Below are 12,874 nucleotides of genomic sequence, written 5' to 3'. Positions count from 1 at the left end.
GCACCACTGAAATACCCCACACTCCTGACGGCAGACCCTGTACTGACCAATATCATCACTGAGGACAGGAACCATGACACTGAATATTACAAAAGGTGTGTGAGCATGAGGGGAAGATGACTCAAAACACCCCTTCCATTCTGAAGGGTTCCAGCCCCCCACCCAAACTAGACAAGCAGCATCACCAAGATATAGCAGTCCCTCAACCCAACAAGCTGTCTAGGTACCTCAGAACACAACAGACAATAAGCATGCATATGACAAAGAAAGCTAATCTCAGATGTGTTTGAAATATATTGCTTAATACAAACTATGAAAACACCAGAAACATCATAAAGATCACAGAATACCTTGCCCATATGTATGACTCAGATGTGCAAATGTACAGAAAGACATTTAAGAGGTCTGCACTGTCAGATTCCTTTGGTGCAATGTATCTGCTCTCCTTTGTATCAGTGACTCAGGCATATGTTCCCCAAGGACAGAGATGTCATACTGGAGCTGATAGGGAAAGGCAGAGACATTTATCACAAGCCATAAACAGAGCAATATTCTTCCAATACTGCAATTACTACCAAATTGTTTTTCACAACACTGAAAAAAATTAAAGATCCTCCCTTTTGATGCTACAAAGAACATGCACGTTTCCATAAATCATACGATCAGCATTTACAGCACTGGATCCCTATAAAAGAATGCATCAGCTGAAGTATTAATTTGTTTTGCTTAAGTACTTTTCTCCTATTAGCAGAGATTACATCTTGCTCTTAAACAGTGAAACTCTAAATTACCCATTTTTAATAAAACCTGTTTTTCTCTGCCAGAATGCCATTCAGATCAAAATGGTTTTTTATGAGCTTTTTATTTTCTTGCTCACTCAATTACTGAATTCTAGTTTAGTGCAAGCAATGATTTTCATATCCATTCCTTAAATCAAACAGCTTATGGAATGTTAAATTTTCTACGCATACCAATTTCATAAAGTATCCTAATTCAACGTTATTACATTTTAGGAGAACATCTCTCTCTGCCTTTGCATGATTGTTTCAGACAAAGCTTTCAGAAGAAACTGAGTTGCACAGGTAAGTTTACATGGAAGGGCACTTGTACATGTTAAGCAGCTGTTCTTTCTTCAGAAAAAACTGTTCTTTCAAAGTTCAGTAGGCAACAAGGTTGTTTAATGTTACCAACTAATTTTTACTGGTCCCAAAGAGAGTTCTTTTAGGAACCACTGAGTAATACGGTGAGCTTGAAACACAACATGCCAGTTTTCAGTCACCATCCAGACCAAAGTTATGTTTTCAACACAGCCATTAAAGGCTTAATTCTGAAACCACCCCTCATGTACATGAAAGGAATCATTTACTTGTCTAAGAGCTGCTGGTGCGCACACAAATAGCAAGCTGAGTCTAATCAGATGTTCAACTGATGCTTCAGTACATAATATTGAAGAGCACACTCTGAAAGAGATGTTCACTACAACAGTCAAATTCGGTGTCATTCTTCAGCCAAGGCTTTTCCCTGGAAAATAGAGAACCTGATCTAGTGAAATTAATTTGTTCATTTGGGGCATTATTTTGTATGCAAAATTACAAGCATATTCTTTTAGCTACTTAATTGCAGCAACATCTGAATAGTCAGGCTAGCCATCAGGTAGGCTGTTGTAAAGTTATATTCACAAAAGTAGGAAAAAAGCTATAGGTCCATTTCAGAACTTGCTTCAATAATATAGTGCCGTGACAGTAGCCACATAAGAAATAATTAGCTGAACTCCGTATCTGAGTATGACAGCAAAAAAGCCAGAAAATATCCATAAATTCTTCCCAGCCACCACTCAAAGACTTAGTTCACCTAAATAATCTTCCAGTTATTGGAGATTACTTTTTTTTTAGCCACAACACTGCCTACTTGCTTGCAACAGTCATTAAGAAGGAAGGGAAACAATTCTCAACACTAACTAGCTACAGTATAATCAGGTAGTCTGGGATCACATCAGCTATTGATTCCTGTGACTTAAATCAAAGCACAAAACCTGTCCAAGCCAAGTTTCTGCCCCAATATGTTCATGCACTCACTCGAGCCCAGTGTATGCATGCGTAGCAGAGGGAAGCATCTAACCACCTATTTTGTGGTGCCTCCCTTTCCTAGCATTTAGAAAAAGGCCTATACAAACTGAATCAGCATATAACTCTTAGAAGGATTGCAGATGTTTTCACCAATTTTGTTTCACACATTACCATAAATAAAAGTGTAGTTTGTTGAAAATACTCCACCTACCTCCAGAGAAATAACATGAACCGTCAACACAGGCAAGTACATTAATCCTATTCAGTATCTCTTGTGCCGCACCACATAGACACATCTTCCATGAAAGAGCAAGTTGCTGTGGGACTCCCAAGACTATCAATGACCTACTGCTATTTGCACATTAAGTTATGCTCATCACCTTCTCGGTTGCACCCACCTTCACTTTATCACTTCAAACCAGTAGCTCAACTAGATAAGTTTTCAGCAGCTACATTAAAATCAAATCTAGCATAATTCATCTGTTTCTTGCACTTTAACCCACATCAATCAATTTCAGTCCTATATGCAAGAGTATAACAGAATTCCATTGGGATATAACAACTGGATTTTATGACCATTTGATCAGATACTGCCAGCAGTAAGGAGTACATACTCTAGCAAAAGGGAAAGTGCTTTTCAGTCAACATAAGTCTCAAAAGGAGAGTTCAACAGCATAACTGTGATGTCAATATTTAAATGCTGGAAATTTACTCCAGAGTAAGAGGTATAACCAACCACCTGTATCTGTGAAGGTGCCAAAAATCAGTGAACTGTGAGCCAGATTCTAACTTGCACTGAAACCCAACTTTAAAATTGTTTTAGTTAGAATAACCAAGTTGAATATTTTATTTTTGAAGCAGCATATTACAGATATCAGTATGAAGTCCCACATATGTGAAGTTATACTGCTTGCTGAAAATGCAAAGCTCCAATTGGCTAAAACTGAGAGCACCCTGCACTAAAACTGAGATGCTCTACTGAATAAACAGGCTGTGCTTCTGATCAACCACTAATAAATTGTGTGTATGTGTAGCCAAGATGAGAAGGAGGGGGAGGGAAAAAAAAGCCAGCAGATATGTGTTTTCATAACCTACAGGATAAATGTTTATATGTTGTCAAAATAGGATCCAAGGTTAAGGCAGACTTTAAAGAATGCTATTTCAGATAGCTAATTACCACAGCACTCAATACCTAGCTAGGTATAGTGCTTAATAGAAAAATATGATCTAGGGGTAGTTTTAAATTAAAACCCAGGTAGTTTTGAACAGAGTTCTACTTTAAAGTAGAATGTTTTCTATTAGATGTCTCCATATCTCTATTGAATTAGATAGATATATTTGAAAATAGGAGTACAAATATACAGCCTACATGTAAAATATACGTACATCATCTTTTAATATCAACTTTTTAAATGAGCACCAGTCAACGAGCAGCATTCTCTCTTATACTGCAAAAAAACTTAGAGAGCACTGCAATTGCTTGACAGTTCAGAACACACAGTGCCACCGAGTCGAGGAACAAAGTTAAAAGGCAGCATGACACAACAGGGTGACAGAACCTGTAAATTGCGGCTGTCTAATCAAACTAGCCCATGTAGCATGCTGCCCAAGTACAGTTTTGATGATTTTCATTGTGTCCCCACCACAAGCCAAGAATAACATTACATCAACAGAACAGTCTGAGGTATCTCAGCGCGAGGAAATCACAAATCTGACTGCACAAAACAATGACAATCAAACTTTGTCGTCAACCTAATTAAAGCAAGCAAAGCAGCAAGCAAAAAACCAAAACATTTTACCTTTTTAAAGAAAAATTTCTGCAATTTCTTGTGAGGCAGCTTTATCATCTTTTTTCAGCATTCAGGATATGGGTCAGACGCTGTAAGTACTTGAGCCATTCTGCAGGGCTTTGACACCTTTCATCTTCTCTATTAACTCGCTGCAGCCAGCTTAGCTCAACGCGTCACCAGATGCCAGCCCAGCCCAGCAACAGATTAAAAGGCAAGAGCTAGGCTGGATCTCATCTTTGACTCAAACAAGGAAGCTATATACAGGCACTCCAGCTCCAACTGAAGCCTATAGCTGTGCTGTCAGCTCAAGGAGGAAGAGAACAGGTATGAGGTCTGCATGTCTCCCTAGAAAACCTGCTAAGTTTAAAAAAGGTGCTTATCCAGAGGCAAGAATTTATAGGAGAATGAAAGAGGTACAGAGATGCTCAGTATCTTGCTGATCCTTTCAAAACCCATGCTACAGAAGAAACACATTCAGCATTCAGGACTCAAAGCTAGCCAGCATTGCCTGCTGAGTGCAGTTTGCCACCGTGCACCTGTTAATTGTGCACATTGTACATGACTCAACCAAGCACAGGAAACAGCCTGTCATTTATGTTTTCTTTAAATCACTTGGAGACTTATTTCCTTCAAATAGTTTTTAGAAAAAGCTCTGTCAAGATAGAGATTACACACAAGGATGTTATCTACAGATACACATGGAGGTATTTATAAAGTGTACCAATGCTGAGTTTGATTCAGTGCCATAGGAACCAGAGATCATGGGCATTGCTGCCTTTCCTTTGGGAATCTGCAAGCAAAGCTCAGCTCCAGATTCAGAAGGACAGAGCTCAGCAGCACAGCAGCGATGCTGCATGTCCTGTGCCACTGGTGTCTTAAAGCAACGACGTGCTGTAGGACAAACTGATCTGAAACACAGTGCGCACTTCCAATTATGCCAATGGGATAAGGCCTGTATTTAAGAATGGAGCACACACTGAAGCATCTATCTGAATCAGTTTAAAAATCACTGCATAATCAAGCTACCTCCCTGACCAGTACTGTAGTGCTTGGAGAGTCAGTGTGTATGAGGATACACAAAAACATCATGAGCACAATTTCTTCAAAACACTTAAATCCCCATCTCTTGTTTTTATACTATAAATATTATTTCATACAAGCTACTGCTGAAAATAAACTCAAATCTGTAATAGTCCAATCTCTACCTGTATCATGTTTCTTCCATTTGCATCATACCCTTACCACGAGAGCTACGTTAGTTCCTCTGCCTTCTTGCTGTCCTGTTCTTCAGGAGCTTAAGTACCACAAACCATCTCAAATGTCACTGTGAAGTTCCACCCCTACAGAGGCACACGTACTTAATGACCAGTAAGTAGCAAGGTCTAGGACAAGCCAAGGAAACTGGAGGTTTGAAGTTTGGCACACACTCAGCCACAGAGGTTTGTATTTAAGGGAGGACCAAATATGACAGGTAAATCACAGCTGCAGCAAGACACAGAACCAAACTCTGAGAACCGATGCCACTACGAACTAATGAAAGTCCAAGTTCTACCAAAAAGTCATGACAATGCCACAGAATGGAAGTGCAAGCTCTGTCAAAGTATTGATCATGAGAAAAATACAGACCCAGGACATCCACTGACATAAAACAACAGCTGAAGGTAAGCAGTAGACCTGGTGAAAGCATTTAGAAGGTATTCTGGCCATCAGGTGTTCCACCTGATGGTAGAGAATTACAGACAAGTTTTCTGAAAAGCATCCTGCACCAGGGGGATAACTATCAAGAGAACACCAAGATGATGATTCCAAGTCCCATTTCAAGAACTGGTTCCAAAACTGGCAACTGGGATTCAAGTGGTGAGACTGGGACTATTTGTGTGTGATATGCTTGAAGCCTTTGGGCGCAATTTGGATGAAAGAAAAAAGAACATTTCTTAGAAAAGTCTCACTGTGTGAGATGGAGAAGAACCCAAGATACATGTAAAAACATGATGGTGAAAACACCATAAAAACCACCTGCACACATACAGCAAGAAAATAATATCCAACCCTAGTATCTTTCTCAATAGTTTTAGCTATAAAAGAGCAGGTTTGGTTTTTAAACTTCGAGCCCTTCAAGTTATACAGTTGAAAAAACCTGCAGTTTTGGAGTATGCATTACCAAAAAGCATATTACTTTTACCTTAACTCAAAATTTTTATTCCAGTTCACTAGGATTTGCATTATTTCTTATTGTCTCAACTTTCACCTAGGACATTACCAACACCATTGACTTAGAATTTCAGTTCTTCATACCATAATTGTTTGACTGCATTTTTATTTCTACATTCACACCCATGAAGGAAGCAAATTTTTTCCTCAATATACTCAAATTAAAATACTTTCAAAAGACTTAATTTCAAAAGACTTCCTTCCTTTGAGGTAACATGTCATCATCCCAGCCTCTAGATTCACCTAGTTCTTTGAAGTGTAGCTCAAGCTAAAAAATGAGATTTAAGCTGGAAGTACCATAAAAGCATTCTTTTATGCCTTCTAATACATAACCGGTTTTTTGGAAAATAGCTGCATTACAGAAAAGGTAAAAGTAGACTTTCAGCTATAATTGTGAATTTCTGGGGGGTTTTGTTGTGTTTGTTTTTGTTTTGTTTTTTAAATCAAGGAAAACCTTGAGGATTGAAGACATACCTTAGCATTATTTTTAAGTATTTGTGTATGTCTGAATACATTCTGAATTCTGTCATGGTTACTATGGTAGATAATGGGTTTTTGTTAAATGTTACAGTCAGACCTAACACATACAGTGTCTGCTTATTCACAGTCCTTTCAGCTAAATGCAACATTTAATAAACAACAGACAAGTCCTCCAAACTCCAGGTGCATAACGTCTTTATATCTGGGCACTGCTACTCACCCTTTTTGAGTATGTGTGCTGTTTTATGCTATACAGACTTTGTTTGGGCAATTTAAGTGAAAGATGCTTCATTTGTTGATGAATGCTTACCTCATCTTTCTGACCTAACCAACAGAAGAAACACCACATTTTTTAAATTAAGTATTTTTTATTTTTTATTATGAACTACACAGTTCGTAGCAGGCCACCTCCCATCTAATGCCATGGGAAAGATGGCATTAGCATCCCAAGAGAAGCTAGCTAGCATTAAGCAAAGTTTGCATGACTGAAGAAGGAATAAAGTATTCTATGGTTGTATTTAGTTTTGCATATATAGCATCTATTAGAGTATTTAACATTAAAGACAAATATAGCTCAGACTTTTCTCAGTACAGTGTTAATACTTCACTAGAACCAATATTAAAGAGTTCCATGCAACAGCAGGGAGTATTACAGATATCCTTCTCTATGCCTGTTTAAATGACCTTTCTACTTTCCTTGAAGTCTGAAAAGATAAAACACCTTCCTGCTTTAACTCACACAGGTAAAAAGGAAGTGTAAGAGGAAGCACAATTTTAAAAAAAATTATGTTGAACTATTTTATCAGTAATTCTAACCATCAGTCCCTGTAGCTGACAGTTCTCCATTTTATTTCCTATTTTGATTTACAAATTCACAAGCTTACAAAAATGCCAGGAGAATTGCTTAATACAAACCAGTTTCTTCCCTGGTTAGCTGACCCCTTGCAAAAAATTAGTCAAATTAGTAAATATTGGATCAAATACAGTATTGGTTTGTGCTTAGAAATGGGACTCTGAAATAGTTTCTCAAGTTGAACACACTAAACAATAAGTATTACCTTTAAGAGCAGCAGCTTCTAACTCCTGATAACCCCAACGCTGCATATCTACATTGGGAACATCTGCTTAGGCCCTGATTCTTGAAGGGGAGGTCCACCAGCTCCACTGTCAGTCACAAGCTTCCTATCCAACACACAGAAGCCCAGTTCCTGACACAAGGTCCTTATGAGCAAGTAGAGGAATTTTCCCTGATGTCTGGCCACTGGACTGAGCTATAACAGCAGCAACAAAAATGACTGCTTTAGGACTCAAGTTCCATTTCTTACAGCCCTACCAGCAAACCTATAGCAAAGGCAGCATGGCAGCTACTGACAAACACAGCGCCATTGGGGTCCAAAGGTCTTTTGTTGCTATTGATCTGCATACTCAAAAAAACCCAAAAAATAAGTTTTAGTCAAGTTTTCCCCTCAATTATTTGAGGTCAATACACAAACAAGTGAATTGCAAAAAAGACTCCTTACACTCCAGACAACTGGCTAGTAAAAATCTATTCAAGATGATGCAGGCTACGTAATAAAGGAACTGATATTACTCTCTTACTTAGATTAATACTCTTATTACTTACTTAATCTTACTTAGATTAATACTCTTACTTAGATTAATAATTTAGGTCAAGAAAGATTATGGTGTAACTTTCTGTTTTCAGGCTACTTTTTGGAACAGGTACTTAAAAAAGACATGCAAACTGAGATATTTGATCAGGAAATCTGGATTGCAGAAAAGCTTCTCTCCCCCCCTTCCAGTCCTCAAAAAGGCTACAGGTATGAGACATTGTTTTCTGTTCCTCTTCTGTCCTGATAAATCAATTCCAGTTCCTCAAGAGCCACCTTGAGGGAGAAACAAGGAAGCAAAATGCCGAGGATACCACTTGTGTTCTGGATAGTACTAATTATGTGGCAGCAAATCAAAAGCATTGACCTTGGAAAACTAAACTCCCTTCCCCTTCCAATATAACCAATGCCAAAATCTACACCAGTTTGGGCTTGGAATTGCCCACTACAGGCAGCAGCCTTTATGTGTGATTTCTTCCCATCTGTTCTAATTAGCAATAATCACTACCTGGCAGACCCTGCTCACGCTCTTAAAACAACTCATGTAACACCACACACACACCCCCAACCTTCCCAAACACCCAACACAAAGGCAGTTTCCTGGGGGACTGATACCAAGGCCTACTACAATAAAAGCAAGGAAATAAGCTTCTCCACAGAACCTGCTTTATCTCCCTGCTGCCCTAAGGACCCCTGAATTACCCTTTGAGGCTCTCTCAATCAAGAAATAACTGCATCACCTTTATACCAGAACGACAAAAATTACATATGCAATTAAAAAGAAAAAGAGAAGCATGGCTACATCACAGTTGAAAAACTTCTCATTTCACTTTACAGTATTTCTACATCTAAAACAACTTTTCTTGACACAAGAAGCATATTTTGTTTCCTGAAAATTGTTATACCCCAAAGCTTAAGGACTTTTATAGCCAAGGTTTTAAGGGATTCATTCTCCATTCTGCTGTGAATTTGGATGTTGTGATCAAAGTTTGACACAGACTTCTCCTTCCCCTCTTTCTTACAGAGTTTTGTGAGGGTAAAACATGCCCATGTAGTTTATTTAAAATCTGTATTATGAATACAAGCCACTTTTAAGTTGATTTCTCTTTACAAAGCCTTTTTAAGCAACATGAGTACACAGCAGCTATTGAAAGAATATGCTTAGTTTAGCCATTTGCATATCTTTCTAACAGCCAAGAGATTTTTCAGGAGACTTCACACAAACTCATACCAATTCATACTCACTTTTCTTCCTTCAGAATACAAAAATCAGGTTATCCTGAAGAGGTGCATTATGATTCATGGCCCTGCTGAAATGTTGTCCTGCTTTTAACTAAGTTTGAGTTATTTAGGACTTTACACTGCATACTAGTTGCAAAATTCACATTCGTTAAAAATGAGATGACCCTACCTTATTTCTAATATAGTCAAGGCCTATATTTAAGTTTGGAAGATGACAAAAAGGGACACCTCTGTGTATGTGCCAATGTAGGTGACAGGGTTAAGGAGTACAGGGGGGAATAATACCCATGTTCAAAAGTTATCCCTGTCCTGTCGCATACAGCCCTGTAGCCATTCTTCAGCCTCCTTACAGCTTCACATATGTGCTACTAGAAACACCCCTTGCAGCAGAAGGGAATGGAAGTTATGAACAGAGCAACAGGGTAACAAAAGGCTGCAGGTTATAAATATATGCTTAACACCATACTTCTCTGCATACATGCATAGCTTATCTGATTACCAAGAGACACACGCACACGCTTCAAGATGACCACAAGATGATCCCCAGTCACATTTTACTCTGTGCTTTCTACTGCATTCATTGGTGAAAATAAGGTAATTAGAATATACTGAGAGTACTGCCAGAATTTGAAACGTGTAATTGGCTCTCATTTCACAAATGCCACTGTGTGTTCTGTAGCAATCAAATACCACTGCTGATTAGGTAAGGTCTGTAACACTGTACAGAAAAGTAGTGACTTACATTTGGAAACCTAATTGGAAGCCTCAAATAAGTGTTCTCCTCATTAAAAAGCTCTCTTGTAGAATAGCCAGAGCGTCAGAGATTTGTTCCTCCAAATGAAGCTCTATGGTTTTAGCATATTTGAAAGCAAAGAAGTTCTATCAAAAAGTATAATCATACCACAGCTCATGAAGCTCTGGTGTCATTTAGGCAGCCGGACACTGCCAGCCATACTGTGACAGCTCAGTCTTGACTGCACCCTGACTTTTCAACCCTGAAACTGAAATCAGGGCTTCTTTGTGAAGGTCCAGTGGAAGTCATGGGACAATCCTCTAGCCAAGGACCCTCAGGGAAGTCACTCAGACAGGGGATCACATGCTTAAGACTTTCAAAGAAATTTAATTTTGGAAAAATACATACCTTGCAAATACTTGCACCTAGGACCCTGACACTTAAAGAACTACCTTTAAACAGAAATGAGACCAAAGATGCTGAATCTTTCCACATATGGGAAAAGCATCATGGAAGTAGCCAACATTTTAATGGAGTTTCACTCCTTTCAATGAGGAAACTGTAATAAAGGTCCAGCTACCACACAGACACCAAAATAAACAGCTGTACTTTCCAGACCAGGCTGCATGCAGACTGCTCAGCTCTGAAGAATCCAGCCAGCAGTACCCTGAGGGAAGCTGTGGGATCTGAAGCTCAGATCTGCCCCGATGGGCTCTGCTCTCCTGATGACCCAGCTCTGCTGTGCCATGCAACAGCATGGTTCTGCAAGTACTGTCTTATCAAGATCATGATGCACCATGTCTAGTAGGTAAGTATCAGACCCTAGTTAGCAGGCTAACTCTTTGTATTGGGAAAATGCAAAGGACATAGTAGTTCCTTGACAAGCAGGGTTGTTTGGGGTCTTTTTTGGGGGGGTGGGGAGGTGTTTTGAGTTCCCCCCCCCTTTTTTTAAAAAAAACTTCAAGATCATACTCAGTATGATATAACCTCTCTAGATAAAGATTTCTTGAAAGACAATAAAAGTTGCAATTCAGCAGCTTCAACAGTTTTTTTTCAAGCATTTATTTTTATCCACAAATATAGTTATGTTACAACTTGGGGAACCCCAATAGTTCATTTCCATTGTAATCTTACAGACAGACCTAATTTTTTAGCAATAAAAATAAGGTTAAACCCAGCATTTTTACAAGACAGACAAGAACCACTATCATTAAGATGGACAAGAAAATATGCCAACAGGTAATACGTCAAAAGAGACAATGTTGTACATTCAAGTTGTGATCAGAGAAAACTTTCTGTAACAACTCTTGTGAACAAGGACTACTTAAGCAAATTGATTTTTTTGGACTTGAGTTTTAAGCACCATGTACTTTTCTTATGAGCTATTGTTTTCATTGCTATTGCAGCTGACTGCTAAGACTGCCTGGAAAACGAGAACCTAATTTGTAAGATATGCTGAGGTTGACATTTCCTTTTCTTTCACTTAAGGGTAGGATTCAGCTCTTTTTTTCGCTTATTTTTAATAAAAAAAAAAAAAGAGTAATTCCAAAACCCAAAGTGAAAGCTGTGTTAGAAGCACCTGGATAAAAATCTTCTCAGAAGTACAAGGTCAAATCACCACCTTCCCACCAGTATACTGGTTCTGACCTCATAGATGCAGATGCATGTACAGGCATCCAGTGAGTACAGGGCTCTAAGGAGACAGTGCTTGACATAAATGCTTCTGCCTTCAGATTCAAATTTCAGGCATAAATTTTATAGTGTCCTGAGGGGATGGGAACAGAAAGGTGGGAAATAAAGGGACACATTCATAGAATGGGAGGGGTTGGAAGGGACCTCTGGAGATCACCTTGCCCAACCCCCCTGCTTGAGCAGGGACACCTACAGCAGGGGCACAGGGGCACGTCCAGGCGGGTTTTGGATGTCTCCAGGGAAGGAAACTCCACACCCTCCCTGGGCAGCCTGTGCCACTGCTCTGGCACCCTCACAGGAAAGAAATTTCTTCTCATGTTTAGCTGGAACTTCCTGTGTTTCAGTTTATGCCCACTGCCCCTGGTCCTGTCATTGGGCACTATTGATAAGAGCCTAGTCCCATTGTCCTGACACCCACCCTTTAGATATTTATAAGCATTGATGAAATCCCCCCTTGGTCTTCTCTTCTCCAGGCTGAAAAAAACAAGTCTTTCAGCCTTTCTTCATAAAGGAGATGCTCCAGCCCCCTGACCATCTTAGTAGCTCTCCGCTGGACTTGCTCAAGCAGTTCAGTGTCTCCCTGAACACAGAGTCACTGAGGAAAAAAAAAGCACAAAACTGCTGCAGGAGAAGTAACTGATCATTCAGCTCTGGCTGCTACCTGGAACTGCATAGAGTTTCTATGATTTGGGCTGTTTCTTCATGTTTTTATGGTAGGTATGTAACTTGGAGATATACTGGAAATATGCCATGTCAGTAAATTATTATTGGCCTACAAACTAACACTTCCAACAGCTGTGGAAGGTCAGATTTTGAACACAGATTCTTAACTTCTCCTGACCTTTACAACAGGCAGAGTAAATCCAAGTGAATAATCCAGGTGGTTACGTTGGTATGAGAACGGATAAGCTTTTATACTATATACTGTTCTTATTACAATAATCACTGTAAAATGAACTCACATTGTGGGTAATTCCTTAGCACAGTGAATAGGAAAGCCTATTGCCCAAAGTGAATGCCTCAGATTCAGACTTATATCTCAGCATACAT

This window comes from Phalacrocorax carbo, chromosome 3, assembly GCF_963921805.1.
Source record: "Phalacrocorax carbo chromosome 3, bPhaCar2.1, whole genome shotgun sequence".
NCBI classification, from domain to species: domain Eukaryota; kingdom Metazoa; phylum Chordata; class Aves; order Suliformes; family Phalacrocoracidae; genus Phalacrocorax; species Phalacrocorax carbo.
Note: the sequence above shows the minus strand (reverse complement) of the source record.